Source organism: Chlorocebus sabaeus, chromosome 4 (genome assembly GCF_047675955.1).
Source record: "Chlorocebus sabaeus isolate Y175 chromosome 4, mChlSab1.0.hap1, whole genome shotgun sequence".
NCBI lineage: Eukaryota > Metazoa > Chordata > Mammalia > Primates > Cercopithecidae > Chlorocebus > Chlorocebus sabaeus.
In genome coordinates this window covers 3,045,895-3,063,050 of record NC_132907.1, presented here as the reverse complement: position 1 = coordinate 3,063,050, position 17,156 = coordinate 3,045,895, and the positions used below count along the sequence as shown (strand labels likewise).

Sequence of the window (17,156 nt, the reverse complement as noted above, 5' to 3'; positions counted from 1 at the left end):
GGGACCAGATGTTTAAATTTACTTTTAAAAAAAGAAAAGGAAAAAGTAGATTAGATCATAGGTAAGTATTCACAGTCAAATGGAAGACTGCCCATTTAACAGATACTCGAGTATCTGATTTGCACAGATATTGTAAATTACCTATCATATTAAATACAGCTCCTCATCTCCTTCCCATATATTTTATGCTAACAAACTTCTGTAACAGCTGATTCCTTCCATCATCCTCTCTTTTTAGATACACTTTGAGAAATAATATGTCAAACTGGGAGCTTTGACAATCTTGAAATGATATCATAACCTTCAAAATTTCAGCTTCTATCATGAAAATGTTAATAAATAAAAATGTAAAGTTAACCCCATTATAGCTATGCAAACAGAATCCCACAACATGACAGTGTATTTAGAAAAAACATCAAACTGAATGACTATAAACAAACATTTGGATAAATACATCTGCGAATAATTTAGCTCAAAATTATCTTCAGAGGTGTAACAAATTACAAAATCTAGGCCACAGTATATGGTCAAATCATGAGTTTTTCTTATTGGGGAAATGGGGGTTCTTCAAATTCTTCAAATTTGTACTTCTTTGATAATTGCTAATTCAAAGATTTCCTTTAAACCAAAATAGCGACTTGAGACAAATAGCAAAATATATTCTTAAGGCATTATAGTTGTGGTTGACATTTTCCTCTTTCAGAGTTCAAGCTCACGTTAAAGTAGCTATCCAAGACTCTGCCTCATACTTTGAATAATTTCCAAAATATAAAATTACCCGTTACGTGGGTAAGAGAGCCATGGATTATGTGTGAATGAGGAATAAGAGAGCTACCTAAAAATATCACCATTTGATTCTTTGCAAGTCCTTTTTCTGTCACACTAAGTTAGCACTGCATTCAAACAAATGAAAAAAAACTAAAGACTATCAAGTTAAATTGTAAACTATTTATGGAAAAATAAATTCCTTTAGCTTCCTTTGTAATTCCCTCAAAGATTAACAGTGTGCCACTGTGAGCATCTTGCATAAGCTGATTGAATGGTTTTACCTTTTGTTTTTCCTTCAAGAGAAATGAAATGGATGGATATACAAAAGACAGCATCAAAAAGATACCTCATTTTTCTGGGTATTTAAAACTATTCTCTGACTAAACTGTTTATATGCCCTCCTCTCCTCTACAGGGGGCAGTTAGTCATCACTCAAAAGTTCCCCATTCAGGAATAACTTCAATATTTGGTGAACATCTTTCCAGACATCTGTAATACTAAGACAAAGAGAAGGAAATGAAATATCTTTTAAAAATGGGACACTTTCATAGATTCTGGCTTTAATAATAGATAATCAAAGAAAAAAATGAAGTGAAAGAGAAAAATTGTTGGGAATTCAGAGAAACGTTTCTTCACTATGAGTTGTTAGAATTCCTTGAAAATTCCTCTAAATGTAATTTTTAAAACACCATGAAAGAACTGTAAGTGGCTGAAACATTAGTACTTAAAACAGGATCTCCTGAGAGCTGATTGTAAAAGATGTACTAACATATCATGGTTTTTCCTATCACTGCCCTTTTTCTCCACCCTTGGGTAGTTGGTGTTTGTGTATCTGTGGGTATGTGTAATTACTTTTACACTCTCAGGATTTATAACATTTAACTATGATTTCCGTGATTATATATATTTTTTTATTTTATTTTATTTTATTTTTTTTTGAGACTGAGTCTTGCTCTGTCGCCCAGGCTGGAGTGCAGTGATGCGATCTCAGCTCACTGCAAGCTCCGCCTCCCGGGTTCCCGCCATTCTCCTGCCTCAGCCTCCGGAGTAGCTGGGACTACAGGCGCCGCCACCTCGCCCGGCTAATTTTTTTTTTATTTTTAGTAGAGACGGGGTTTCGCCGTGTTAGCCAGGATGGTCTCAATCTCCTGACCTCGTGATCCGCCGGTCTCGGCCTCCCAAAGTGCTGGGATTACAGGCGTGAGCCACCGTGCCCGGCCCAATCTTATTTTTATATAGTATTTTACTTTGATTCATCTCTTGCTAATAATTATCATGGATGCCATAATCCCTAGGCTTTTACTTGCTTGAGAATGTTGTCTTTATATTGGATCATATTTTATTGCCCTGGAAATGTTGCCATCCACCCATTGCTATGTAGAAAGTGCTGCTTTGAAAAAGTTTAAGACGCACCTGATTTTCCCCCATTCCGTGACTTGCTTTGTCAATTAGGATGCCCATATAATTTTATCCTTAGAGAACAGAAAAACTGTATTAGCATATGTTTTAACATTATTTTGTGTTAAGGTTTTTTTCAGATATAAAGGACGCTTGCACTATACAGATCAAATCTTTCTTCAGTAAAGTTTTCTTATATGTTAGTTTTTTTTGTTCTGTTATTTTCTTCAGAAATAGTAATTTTGTGATTCTTGGTTCTCCTTTTTCTCTCTGCTGCATCTATCATCTCTATAGTAATATTTACATAGTTCTTTTAGCCTAATTTGGTTTTTGAGATTTATTTTCTTTGTCTTTATTTCTCACTTCTAGCCTCTATGACTTTGTTTTGAAGAGCATATATTATAATTTTTATTGCCTTTAATGAGCTTTTATGTTTGTTATGATTTCCAGTTTCTCCTTCATTTCTTTATGAGTTTTCCAGATCAATTTTCATCTGCCACTATTTCGTTGTGTCACTTTTTTGAAGTCTTTTTAGATTGTTTTCTAGAGGCTGTGTTGTCTGTAATTCCTTAGAGACTCTGGAGAACTATTTTTTTGAATACTTTCTGTGTTTCTCTGTGCCATTCCTCTTCAGATTATGTTCTTCATTTGCCTTTTGTTTATAGTCCCTTTTTCCTTCAGGTTTTATGCATAGGTCAAAGTTGATTTCTTTTTGCTGATATAGTAAGCAGGATACCTTGTACAGGACAGATTGATTCTTATTTGTTTTTTTGTGCTCTGTGGCTTTTTCAAAGAAGCCTGTGTGTTTATTCTTATTATCTTCTTCAAAGGCTCTTCTAATTCTTGCATCATGAATATTATGAGGTCAGTGTTGAGAACCTTTAATCTAATGTCCAAATATTTCTTATACATCAAAGGTTTCCTGAAACTCACACCATGGTTTCTTTTTATCTCTCTCCCTGTCTCAGTGCTTGTCTGTCACAGTCCTTCAGTCTCTCCTGTAAGGTCTCATCACTTTACATCAACCATTTATGGACTAACTTTTCCTTCCTTCCACCCTCAAGTGACATAGGATGTTTGCGAAAACAGTTTTAGGGTTTATATACACTGGGAATAGAGGAATTCGCAGAAGATCAAATCAATTCTGTAGAAAGTAACACATTGCTGTTCTTTTCTGGTTTGGGGAGGTGGAAAGCATATTTCCAAAACAGTATCATTTTTAGTTATTTATTTTGAAATGATTTTATGTTGTTATATGAGGAATTATGTTTCTTTTACTCTCCAATTCAGAAATTGAGCCAGCAATGTTCTTTTCTCCTAATTAGGTTTTAGTTATATCTAGGGGCTCCCTAGGTGCCCATGGCCAGCAATTCTAATATAAATAAAAATGCAGTATCATACTCTGTTCTATTACAATCATCAACTGAGTTAAAGCAGAACCCACTGAGATGTCTACTAAACAGTGAAGGAAACATTTATGAAATGTGTGGTCCCCAGAAAGCATTTTTACACTAGTTCCAAAACAACCCCAGGTGTTGCAAAGAGGTAGGTTTATATATCATCTTCTTTTTGAAATAATCATTTCCCACACCTTCAGAACTTTTCCCAGCAGCCCTGTCCTGGTTCTAGTCTGCCAGAGATCTTTGGCACTCAAATAAAGTGGGAGGCATCTCCTCAGTGCCTACTCCTCATCAAGAGTGTTTGTAATTGAAGACCAAGACAGATAAAGGACTATTCTTTTGACTAGAACAGGTTTAACTCAAATTGGCTTGAATTATTTTATTTTTTCAAGTATATGTTCCCAGGTATCCTGGCAACATTTCACCCCTATGTTTCCGTGGTGTTTAAACACACAGCAATATCACAATAACATAGAGGTAAAAAGGGGTTTTTAAAACAATTACAACATGGATTGAGCAGACCATAATACTTTCAAGAACCTGGATAAAACTGATAGGATTTGCCCTGTATCTTTCAAATCTTTTTTGTGCTTCCAGAATACAGGGGGGCTCACTGTCAAACACTTCTTTACCTTAAAGTCAGGCCGAACCTGTTCCTTAGGTTATGAAAAGTCAAACCATGGGTTCCATGCTTTATGCTATATTGGGGTCTAAGACATTAGTCTTAAGTTAGGCATAGTTGAACAATTGCAGAACTGTTCATTAATCATCATACAGAGCTATCAAATATTTTTGGGCATATAGTTCCTGTGTTTTTGTTTTTTTAAGCCCATGAATATCTGAAATATTTATAAAACAAATGGTTTATAGGCCAGGCGCGGTGGCTCACACCTGTAATCCCAGCACTTTGGGAGGCCAAAGCGGGCGGATCATGAGGTCAGGAGATCGAGACCATCCTGGCTAACACAGTGAAACCCCCGTCTCTATTAAAAATGCAAAAAATTAGCTGGGTGTGGCGGCGGGCGCCTGTAGTCCCACCTACTTGGGAGGCTAAGGCAGGAGAATGGCATGAACCTGGGAGGCGGAGCTTGCAGTAAACCGAGATAGCGCCACTGCTCTCCAGCCTGGGTGACTGAGTGAGACTCCATCTCAAAAAACAAAACAAAACAAACAAACAAACAAAAAAAACAAATGGTTTATAGTAGCATGCTGTAAGGTCATTTATTTTTTCCAGCAAATTAATACACTTTACATATCTGTTTCAACTGAGGACTTAGAATGTCAATAAATATTCTTTCAGGGAAAATATCATTAAAGCTAATATAGAAAATATAAAGCAGAATAGCATTTGACAAACTGTATATAAGTAAAACAAACAAACAAATAAAATTTAACAGACCTCATTTATTTTTGCTCACAGGTAAACTCAGTCCAAGATGCTAATGAGAATTCTGAGCATAAAGCAAGGGAGAACACTTACCTCCCAGACTGACTTAAAAACATAAGGCTTACATTTGAATTAATTAACATCTGTTATTCAACAATTCAGTTCCACAAACATTTACTGTACATATAGTATAAGGCAATGAGTTAGATGCTATGAGATATTAACAGACATACCAGACATGAGTCTCACAGAGTGAACCATCTAGTAATTGGGAGATGAAGCACGTATACAGGTAACTGCAATGAAAGACAAGTTGGCAATGCTACAAAATGCACAAACAAAAGGCTAAGACAGCACAGAGGCCAGAATATTAACATCTAGCTGAGAGTTACAGAGAAGGCTTCATGTGGGAGTGAGCATTTGAGCTGAATCTTCGAGGATGGGAAAGATGGAGCTGGGGCTGGAGATTGGGGAGGAATTCTAGATGAAGGGCGCAGCATGATCAAAGGCATGGAAATGTGAACGTATTAGAGTGTTTGTGAACAAATGGAGCATAGCTTGTCCAAGAGGGAGATGTGTTAGACAGTGGTGGAAAGAAGCAAGTGTTTGAACTTGAAAATGGGCCAGGGCTTATTCATACAAGAATAAATAGTTTTCAAGTTTTGCTGTACATTCAGAATCACTCTGGGGATCCTATTAAAATTCTAGTTCTCAGGCCCATCCCAAAAAATTTGTATGCAGTAAGTCTGAAGGATATTGGTCTGTGCATTTACATTTTCTGTGAGTGCTCTAGATCATTTTGATGTTTGTGGTCCACAGACCAAACTTTAAGAAAAACCCATGTGGGGATTGGAAAGGAATTTTTCAGGATTTAAATTTTATAATTTTAGGTAATGGAAGTTTTCATGTTTTTGCTTGGTGAAAATTCGGTCAGTTTCAGTAACTCTGTTTGAATTTGTTTATGGCATAAAACGTTTTTTATAACATGAAAGCAGAGCTTTTTAAAGAAAACCATATTGATAAAATATAATCATAGAAACACCCATAACACATACACACACCCCTGAACAGTCCAGATTCTAGAAATCTCTATTCTACCAAAAACAGTGTTCAGAAAATGAAGCATGCAAGTCTAAAACTTCTGTAGTTTGAAATGTTGGTATTCAGAAGCAGGGTGAGACATCAAATGCTTTGCACATCAGTAGGTCCGGTAGAAAAGAAATTTAAATAAGGGATGAACTATGCTGTGGGGCAGTAAGGAGGACTTACATGTAGCTGACCTGTCAGTGTTAAGTTGAAAAGGGGTGTGCTCATGCTTGCATAAACCTCCATGCTGCTTTTACTAATTAACACGTGTAAAAATATTAGGAAAATTTTCAGTAGGGTAATGACTTTCTTTACCTGTTTATAATTTATTTTTCTTCTAAGCTTTTTTAATGGTGGCTAGAATCCTGCAGTAGACATCACATTCTTGATTTTTTTGACAGCATTGCCACATTTTCATCCTTTTGGTGTTTCTTAATTTCAAACTCTGCATTTTGACAGCTCAACCCTGTTGATTAATGTCTTCTAGGAACCCCTATATGGCCTGCCTGTTAGTGATCTAATTTTGTGCTGGAATGCCTGGGCTGGTATGTTGAACCGATTCACCACCCAGGTGGCTACATTTGGACTAAATGAGCTGTGAAGGGTTTCATCTCTGCCCATCACAGTCTTCCTTCGCGGAGCCCCACAGTATGCAGCCACTGCTTCGACATGATTTGTCACAAGCCATCAATGGAAAATAAATTATTGCCATTCTCACTTGTCAATGGGCTTGTCTTCACTTCAGCTGGCCTAATGATTGGAAGCTCAAAGGGAACATTTCCCATCTTTGCGGAGCATGATTATGACCGAATGCACTGCTCCCCTATGCATCTTGGCCAGTAAAAACACGTAGGGAAAGCAAATTAATTGGCTGTTTTGCGCCAGTGATTAGAACATTACACTGAAGTCTGTAGCACAAACTGGTATTAGGCAAGCAAGATTAGGTCGGTTCTGACTTTTATTTGCTTAGTGCAACATGATTAGCAACTGCTTCATTCAAGGCTAGTGCACTTGCTGCTGCAGTAGAAAATCCTTATAACATAATGATGCTGCTTACTTTTAAGCTGATAAGCATGTTCCAGGCAGAAATCAAAATCTCTTTGGGAAGGAAGCAAATGAGGAAATGTAACAGAGAACTCATCAAATGGCTTTAGAGTCATTCTTATGTCTGGTACTTTTGAAAATTACATTCTTAGGAAACTGGCTCTGCAAGCTATATTTGCAGAATGTAGAGGTGGTGATTGTGTCAGTTCAGGAGACAAAGAATAAAAGGACCCAAGGAGCAATAAGAAGTAGAAGGTGACACCTTTCAATGAACTAACTAAAAATGAGCTTGCTTTAAAAGAAACAGAAAATTCTTTTTTTTACAAACTACAGAAAGAGCTAGAAGAGCAAAAGATACCATGGCATCAAGTCAGACCTCATAATTAAATACAGAGATGCAATAGATCAAAGAAGAAACTGTATTAAAAAAATTAGGTCTAGGGTGTGGATTTAGTTTCCCTGTTAACAGCTTTGCCTGGAGTATAATGACAAGAGACTTTATCTAACAGAATAATAAACAAAGATGTAGTGTACAAGTGAAAGAATGTCTGACACTTTAATTATTTTAAACATGATCGTGTTTTAGATTTTGGTCATGTCTCCAAAACTAAGCAATTTTTATTATTGCCCCATCTTGTCTACCACTACCCAGGAATAAGAGAGACAAAAATACTAGCAACAAAGATCAAAATCTGAGTTCCTGGCTTCCATTTTCTCTGGCCTTCTCAGTGGATTATTTTTCCATCTTTTTGTCTGTTCTTTAGCCTAGAGATGTCTCAAGAACACAACTAAAACTTCAGATGATGTACAGTTTAGAAACACTAACAGTGTAGTTTCATGTTCATTTAATTTAGCTTGGGTTTCACCTGTGACACAAAGAATGACACCTGTGGTTTAAGAACACTAAACTGCCCCTTCTTAGTACCAGTAACTCAAATGCATGGAAGTTTCTCCACATGTTATAGACATTTTGGTTTACAAACTCTTTGTGGTTTTATTCCTCTCCCCTTCATATGAATTACTATCTTCTGGTATTTAGAAACATAGGGTTATTAGGCTCCCAAGTCACCCCTTAGGTGTCTGGATTAAGGTCTCAGGTTATCACGCTGATTCCTTCCTTCACATGGTTAGTGCTCCTTGCTCTAGGAAGGCTTCCCGGAACAATGCCTTATTTGCCCCCATCCTGAACTATATTTCCAGCTTCCTCTATTGAAGCACACTAGATCTTTTACTTCTCCTTCACATTCTTGTCTTAGATTATTAAAGTAAGATCTATCTTCTATATACTTTGTCCACTATCTTGAGTCCTACCTGCAATTCATTTTTTCTCTTATCTTTGTATTTTGCCCTTTTTTTTTTTTTGTAGTTTGCAGACCCTGTTCCATACTGGATGTTATCTGCATCTGATCATATTGGATCCAAGTGAACATTCTTCATTTTATTTAACTCCAGGATCATCATATTTTCTTACAAAGCATATCCCTAACTATGTTCTCACATATAACTAGGTATTTTATACATATGTACCTGAATACAAATTGATGCCTTTTAGAAATTATGTGCCCATACCTGAATAAACACTGGCAAGTTAAGTGAGAGATTATCTGATATATATGAATACATGATGTTACTCTTCATTAATACATAGGTGGAATTTGCTAGCCAATGGCTGCCTTAATCTATGCTATTTATTCAATGATTGCTATTAATATTAAAACTATTGTATGATTTCAACATATACTTGTGATACTTAATATTTATTAGATAGTAAGGATTTATACGATAAACATTTGTCCCCCATGGATTTGTGCCTGAAAGAAGAAATATTTTAAATGCAAAGTAACTTCGTATTTCTCAAACTTTTCCCAAACAAATAAGTGAAATGATCGAATTCTTCAAAGTTAAAATAAACACTCTTGTTTCATACAGTTTTGTTTATATATTGCCCATAATTAGATTTATGGAAAGAGTTCAATGTCAAGACTGGAAAATAGTGTCTTACGGAGCCACTGTATCAAGGTTTTACAACATACATGTGAACATTTAGGAGACAACTTCATCAAGAAACGGAAGAGTCTGAGATTTTTCCCTTGCTTTTAAGCTAACCAGATAGCCTGCTAAGATTTAATAAATGCTAGCAGAAGACATAAGGCTATTAGGAGGGAGGCAAAGACCTTAATTACTCATGGCACTGTGGGCAACATAAGCTTCACATTTACATTGGATACCCTTGGTCACCCCACCCCCAAGTCTCACAGGAGGAATGCAGAGTGGCCCAAGTGGATACTGCGTGTACAGTGAATTTGTCTCACGGCTAAGGAAACTCAGTTTGGGAACCCCAATCTTATTAGGGGGCTACTAGCAAACCAGCCCGACCTTTGCCCAGGAAGGAGTCATTATCTTTATTATCCCATTAGAGAAATATATCTGCTTTCTGCCCTGAGGGACTCAATATCTTGAGGCTGTCTGCTATGCAAAGCTCTTTGAACAGATAGTCTGGGACAAAAGCCATCACAAGACATGTAAAAATGCCATGGAGAACTACCATCTTAACGAAGTTTTAAATAATATGAATCATATTAATTATTAAGTGTACTTATATGATCCAGATTACTGTGTAACATTATCTCGTTTAATTCTATCAATAGCTCTATGAAATAGGTAATATTATCCCATTTCATAGATAAGGAAATTGAGGCACTCTAAGATACGTAACTTGACCAAAGACTTAGGATTGTAACTCCTGTTTGTTTGGCTCTTGGGTGTTTCACAGGCTCTCTCCCCACAAAAGACTTTTTCTCTGGTGTTCTCCATCTCAATCAATGACAGCCTTCATCCCGTGGCCATAGGAGAAATTTGGGCATCATAATTTTCCTTTTTTTCTGGTTTCATAAACCTCCAAGTCCTATTGATATTTTCTAGTATATAATAAATATCTCTTGAATGAGTACTTTCTGTTGGTAATATAAGTTAGACTACCATTATCTCTGGCTAGAATGGCTGCAATAGTGACTTCCAAACTGATATTGTAGTCTCCTATTCCACCCTCCTAATACTACCTCTTTTAGCTAGAATCAGCTCTCTACAAAGCAATCTGATGACGTTATTTCCCTATCTAAAACCTTTCAATGATTCTCCATATATTTATCCTCAGGTTAAATATAAATTCCTTGAACAGCCCACAAAAGGCCTTTATGATGGGGCCCAGACTCATCTTTTATCTACTTAGCCCTTCGACTTTGACTTCCCACCATAAACAACATTGTTTATGTCTGGGAAAGTCACATTCTCACTCACCTTGAGTGATACAGGTGCTGTTTTCTACTTTGGAATATTATTTCCATCTTCACCTTCACTTCTCTGCCCCTTCCCTCCAGCCTGGCCTGGCCAACTCCTATTAAGATGTCATTCCCACTGTGAAGTTTGCTGTTGCTCCTAATCTGCATGGAGTGCCCTTTCTCTTGTTCCAGGAAGCACCTGTACTTCTCTGATCATGGCATGTAACATGCTGGACTGTAACTGCTTTGTTATCTGTCCATGCATACTACTTTCAATTCCAGGATGATAGGAACTGTGTCTTATTTACCATTTTATTTAAAATGCCAAAGTACCTAGCACACATCACATACACAATGACTTATTTTTATTTTTAATTTTTAGAGATGGAGTCTTGCTAGATTGGCCAGCTGGTCTCAAACTCCTGGCCTCAAGGAATCTACCTGCATCAGCCTCCCAAAATGCTAGGATTACAGGCATGAATCACTGCACCCGGCCCTGGATAATTTTTTAATTAGTACATGGGTATACACACAAATGAGTAAATTAGTAGACAGAAAATATTTCCTATATTTTTCCCTACAATTAGTGTGCTGCATGGAAAAGAGGATCTCTATAAAGATCATACCCTTCCCTCCTATATCAAGTAATTGGAAAAATATTTATTTGACAGGAAATAAAAATAAAACCCTCGAAAAAATAACCCAAAGGAACCCCTTTTAAATAGACTTATTCATTGAGGCAAACCAATGATATAAGAGAAGTTTCTTTTCATTTTACCCTTGTCTCACTTCAACATCCTCTCCTGATGGTAGCATCACCCTTCCCTTCCCCCAATACCTGAAGTGTTCGGCTGACTTTAGTTGCTCTGAGCCCTCCACTCTAGTGGCCCTAGGGCTTGTATTCTCTGGGAAACTCCTCTGGTCCTGAGCCATCTTTATTCTTGCCTCAATCAAACCAAATTTCTTCCTACCCTCCTTGCAAATATAACCCTGTCTGATGTCTTAATGGCTCCTCATGGCTTAAGAAATTATTTTAGCATTTTAGAAGTTAAAATGCCTCAATTCAATTGAAAGGTAGATAATAGTAAGTACTTGAGTAACTGTGACCAGTTACTGAACTTTAAGACACCCTTCAAATCATATTTTCCAGGCAAACTCTTTTCTCTACATTCATGTGAGGGCCTAGCCTGAGTTTTGAGAAAAAAACAACCAACAAACAAACAGCAAAACAAAATAAGAAAAAAAAAAAGAGACACCACTGAAATATTTTGAATATACACATGAAATTCAATATTTGGTCAAGATAAGGATAATCTAAATCAAAATATTAAAGTGACATTAACTTGTTTCCTATTTATATTCATTAATGACATACAGCAGCCAAGTTTTTTAAAAAGACAAGAGAAAAGTGAAAGTTTCAGAGGGTTGGCTTTGGAAGTTGACAGCACTAGGTGACAAGTGTTCAGGGGATCAGACAACAAGAGGGAATGATGGTGAAGAAAAGGAAAAGAAGCCTCAAAAATGGCAATCAAGAGAAAATAAAGGCAGAAAATAAATCTGAATCTATTACCAAAGGAAAGCAGAAGCTAATGAAAGTGGTAAAAATAAAAGATGGACCAAGTGTGCATAATGCAGAAATGTCCATCTGGCAGGTACATTGAGCATAGGCCAGAGGAGAAACCAACATGAGAAACACATCAGGACAAAGAAAAGGCCAGTGGTTGGGAATGGAGAAAAGGGATTCAACAGAATAAAAATTTGGCCTTAGGCTTAGTGTGGGAGTTGTGAAGAGTCAAATACATTTTTTTTTTTTCAAATTGATAAGTTCAAATATTGACAAACAATGTAGAAATATGGTTTTGTTTGGAGATAAATATGAAGTGAAGATGGAAAGAAAGATTGAGGAATAAAAGTCTGTTCTCTTTTATTACTGAAAATCTCATTTGCCTAAGGAGTCTACTTGCTTTCTGTACTTCTCTCTTCCGATTTTCCCTTTTTAATCTTAATCTAACTTGGCCTTGCTGAGACTTAAACTGGTGAATGGTTCTTCTTTCCTGAAAAGCTTTCCTTGCTTGATTCCTCACACTCTTCTCTCCTGGTTGCCCTCCTACTCTTAGCTCCTCCTCCATCTGTCTCTAGCCCTCTCCTCTTAACACTATAAACCCATCCTTGGCCATCTCATAACCTCACATCTCATAAACCCCTAAGCATCCCTAAGGACTCTCATGACTCAGACTTCCCTGATAAGCTCTGAATCCATATTTGTTATTCTAGACAGTTTCATCACTATGAACTCCTGGCACTTCAATGTCCAGACTAGTACTCATTATCTCACTGTCCTGTTCCTGATGGTCTCATGCCAGGTTCCTCTAGTATGATTTTGGTGTGTCTAGGAAAGATAACCCAACTCATCCCATAAAAAAGAGGCTCTCTCCCAACGTGCTTTCTTTAGGCTGGTACAACACCCCCAACACATCACCTTAACATTATTGTTAGTTTGGAACTATAGATGAGCTGGTTTATTTGGCCCTAAGTAAGTATCGGTTCTCTCCAGTTGGAGAGAGAAGAAAGCAGGGTAAGAATATGGTAAAGCAGTGTAAATGAATATGGTAAAGGAAGATCACTGTGGAAGTAAATGGAAGGGATTTGGCCTGAATCTGAAAATTCAGTCTGGGACTCTTTAGGGGTGAAGGGGGTAGTAGTGGGAATAGAGACGAGAAAAGTTTGTACGCTGAGAGAAACATTGGTGGGAGCCTGTTCCATTCAGATGGAGTGGAAGGTAGGTTTAATTGCTGCTACTGGGCTTTTTTACCTGATTTTTAACAGGAGGAATCCAGGAGGAATAAAGGGATTAGCCTGTGGTAAGAGGGGATAAAAGGCAAGGATTACGTGGTCCTGGGGGACCCAGGGCTCCTGTTCCTACTAAAGGGCTTGGTCTATCCTGAACAGGTTAACATCAACACCACTAGGACCATATTTGGGGAGGAGAGCCATTTTTCTCTGTCTTCTCACTTCCCCCACATAGAAAAGATTCACAAGAATTGTCTCTAAGAACTTCTCAATGCAGCAGTATTAGACTAGACAAGCCACAAAGGAACAGGAAATAGCTTCCAAATTTTTTTTCACATATTTAATTCTCTACCGTTGCCCTTTATTTGGTGATAGTTTAGGAAAACTGAAAAGTACAGAAACAGAGTAGATGAAAATCCATATTTAATCCTCCAGCTGTCAAATTTCCATGAATCTATGTTAATTAAATAACTTGAATCAGGTCCTCATTTACACATTTACTCCTTAATTATTGTGATTATCTTGACTTTAAAATTCTGCATCAACTGGAAATGAGTCCCACAAAACAAAAAATATTATGACATATCCATGTTGACATAAGAGGAAAATATGAACATTTCAAAGGATTTTTTCCTCTTTTACTATGTATACATGTAGGAGGTTGAGTATGAAGTAACTATTCAAACATTTCAGAACTCGAATATCTTGATAACCAAAGGAAGCATTTAAAAATTTAAATTATTCATATCTTTCATTTTCTATCTGGTGAGTGTAGACACCATTTTCAAATGCCTTACATGTCATTTAATAAAACTTTCCTTAAAATGGAAATAAATAACATAGTGAAAAAACTTAGCAAGAGAATAAAAGACTTTTACTCTTACAAATATACATTCTCAGTGGTATCTGATTTCACATCTTTTGCTTCCATTACAGCTGAGCAGAGCCCCATAAATGAGAAGCCACGAAGACTTGAGGTTATACAGTGATCCACAGTTGCCACAGAACTGAGCAGTGAGTGAAATCCTGGTGTCACACATGCTATTTCATCATGGGCTGAACTCCTGGTCCACTGAGCAGCATATTTAGTCATACATACCCATACTGTAGATAGCCCTATATTTTGAAATGACAGTCTTGATTTAAGTTTTGCTTTCTGAAAACGTACTTCAAAGATAGAGAATTATTAGACCAGGGCAGAGAACATAGAAGTATAGTCCAGGAAGAACACTTTTCTTATTCATATGTTTATATCAGTGTTTTTTAAAAAGGGACACACAAATAATATTATAGAGATTTAACGTGCAGTAGTGAGAACATAAGAACTATTTGGGACTGAGAAGTATATAATACTAAGGGATTGTGTGAATAATACTTAGATTCACTTATAAGGCAAAACGTTTTTTATCAAAATAAGAAGGTGGGGATGCTGCAAACGTCTCATTGTTGGGCCTTCTTACAACTCTTGGGTATATTGCCCAACAGTATTACAATCATAAAGCTCATTGAGTCAAGGTAATGAAACTCAGGGAACATTGAATATATGCAATGTTTGTTTACAAAATCATCATGTGATAGAATAACAATAAAACGCAAACATGTAGGTTTTCTAAAAATGAAACACCATTAGTAACTCCAAAGTTAGTAAAGGATGTGGGCTTACCAAGAAAGCCATATAATTATATTTATATCTCAGTTTCACATCAAAAAGCAAATATTGGAGCAGTAATGACACTCCTTAGAAATGACTTGAATGAATGCTTCTGGAATCCTAAACTTCTTATAGTTTCCCAAGCTCAAATGCTGTTTCATACCTTTTGCTCATGCTTTTCTTCCCTGTGCCTTGAACACCTTAGCTTCTGTTTTTACCTAATTCCTTCTTGTCCATCTAGACTGAATTCTAACCAATTTGTTTTTGGAAAGTCTTGACTGACTTCACAGGCTGGGTTAGGGATGCCTCTCCATCCAAAAGTATTCCAAGCATATTTCCAATCATGATAGTTCAAAGGATTTGCCCCACTGTAAGTGAAGTGAGGGCAAAGAATGTGTATACCTTTTTATTTTTTATTTCCCTACTTTGGAAGAGTGTTTGTCACTTAGTGGGTATCCAAGGAAAGACTGTTGAACTAAACCAAACTGCAGCAGCAAACATTCCAAAAGTGTGAGGAGAAGGGAGATTGCCAACATACCATAGAGTTGATTTCATGCTATGATTAAATTGGAGGGCCTTGTCCATGAACTTACTCCATGTATCCTGCCTCTACCCTCTAATTTATGCTCCTTCCTCCCCACTGCATATTTCTTCCCAATGTCACCTGCTAACATCCTACTTATCTGCTGCTTCCAGATGTCCATCAAATTTCTTGTTCTCCATGAATGTATTTTCCAACTGGATACTATTCCTCTGCTCTTAACCTATAGATTTTTTTTTTTTTTCGTTCCTTCCTATGACATTTACCTATTCAGCTTTGGGGTCTTATTATTTGTATGCTTATCTCCTCTCTATCTTTGTGCTTTTGCACTGGCTATTGCTAAGCTTTATGCATATTAAATATTCCATAAATAGCTCATAAAGGTCCCCAAACTTTTTGGCACTAGGGACTGGTTTTGTAGAAGACAATTTTTCCACAGATGGGGGCAGGGAGGAGAGACAGTTTTGGAAGGATTCAAGGGCATTACATTTATTGGCACTTTATTTCTATTATTATTACATTGTAATATATAATGTATATACATGTATATATTATTACGTGTAATATATACAATGACAGATCATCAGACATTAGATTCTTATAGGGAGTGTGCAATCTAGATCCCTCGCATGCACAGTTCACAATGGGGTTCACATTCCTATGATAATCTAATGCTGCTGATCTGACAGGAGGTGGAGCTCAGCTTCACTCACTTGCCCACCACTCACCTCCTGCTGTGCAGCCTGGTCCCCGACAGTCCATGGACCAGTACCATCTGTGGTCTGGGGGTTGGAGACCCCTGAGCTATATGAACAGATTATAAAAAATATATCCCATGTTCACAATATTTAAATACAGTTATGTCCTGCTTAACAATGAGGATACGATCTAAGAAATGCATTGTTAATCAACTTCATCAATGAACATCATATAGAGTGGACTACACAAACCTAGGTGGTAGAGCCTACTACACACCTAGGCTATACAGTATAGCGTATTGCTCCCAGGCTACAAATCTGCACAGCAAGTTACTGTACTAGAATACTATAGGTCATTATAACACACTGGTACTTGTGTGTCTAAACATATCTATACATAGAAAAGGAGTAAAAATACCATATGAAAGACAATGGTGCACCTTTACAGGGCACTTACCATGAATAGGGCTTGCAGGACTAGAAGTTGCACTGGTGAGCCAGTGAGTGAGTGATGAATGAATGTAATGGCCTAGGACATTACCATACGCTACTGTAGAACTTACAAACACTCCACACTTAGGCTACACTACATTTATTAAAACTAGTTTTTTCAATAATAAATTAACCTTAGCTTACTGTATTTCTTTACCTTTATAAATGTTTACATTGTTAAACTTTTGACTCTTGTGATAACATTTAGCTTAAAATGCAAATACATTGTATAGCTGTGCAAAACATTCTTTCTCCATATCCTTATTCTATAAGCTTTTTTCCTATTTTAAAAACATTTTATTTTTTACTTCTGAATTTTTTTTTTTGTTAAAAACTAAGACTGAAACACACACATTATCTGAAGCCAACATAGGGTCAGAATCATCAATGTCACAGTCTTCCACTTCTACGTCTTACCCCACTGGAAGTCTTTTGGGGCAATAACACACATGGGGCTGTCATCTCCCGTGACAATGCTGCCTTCTACAGTATCTCCTGAAGGACTCACCTGAGGCTGTTTTACAGTTAACATTTTTTAAATAAGTAGAAGGATTACACTATAACAATAAAAGTATACAGAAGGAAATATATAAACCAGTAACACAGTCATTTGTTAGTATTAT

At 36.8% G+C, this 17,156-nt stretch overlaps 1 protein-coding gene and 1 long non-coding RNA gene across 5 annotated transcripts in view; one reads left to right on the top strand and one right to left on the bottom strand.

Moving 5' to 3' along the window:
* The window catches only part of KIAA0825 (KIAA0825 ortholog), a 495,887-nt gene that overhangs the window by 59,481 nt on the left and 419,250 nt on the right, over positions 1-17,156 (bottom strand). The window lies entirely within an intron of this gene.
* Positions 1-17,156, top strand: part of LOC140711484 (uncharacterized) — a 297,959-nt gene that overhangs the window by 99,489 nt on the left and 181,314 nt on the right. For both annotated transcript variants that reach the window (XR_012092702.1, XR_012092701.1), the window contains exon 4: positions 14,088-14,165. This is a non-coding gene — a long non-coding RNA (uncharacterized lncRNA). The remainder of the gene's footprint in view (positions 1-14,087; positions 14,166-17,156) is intronic.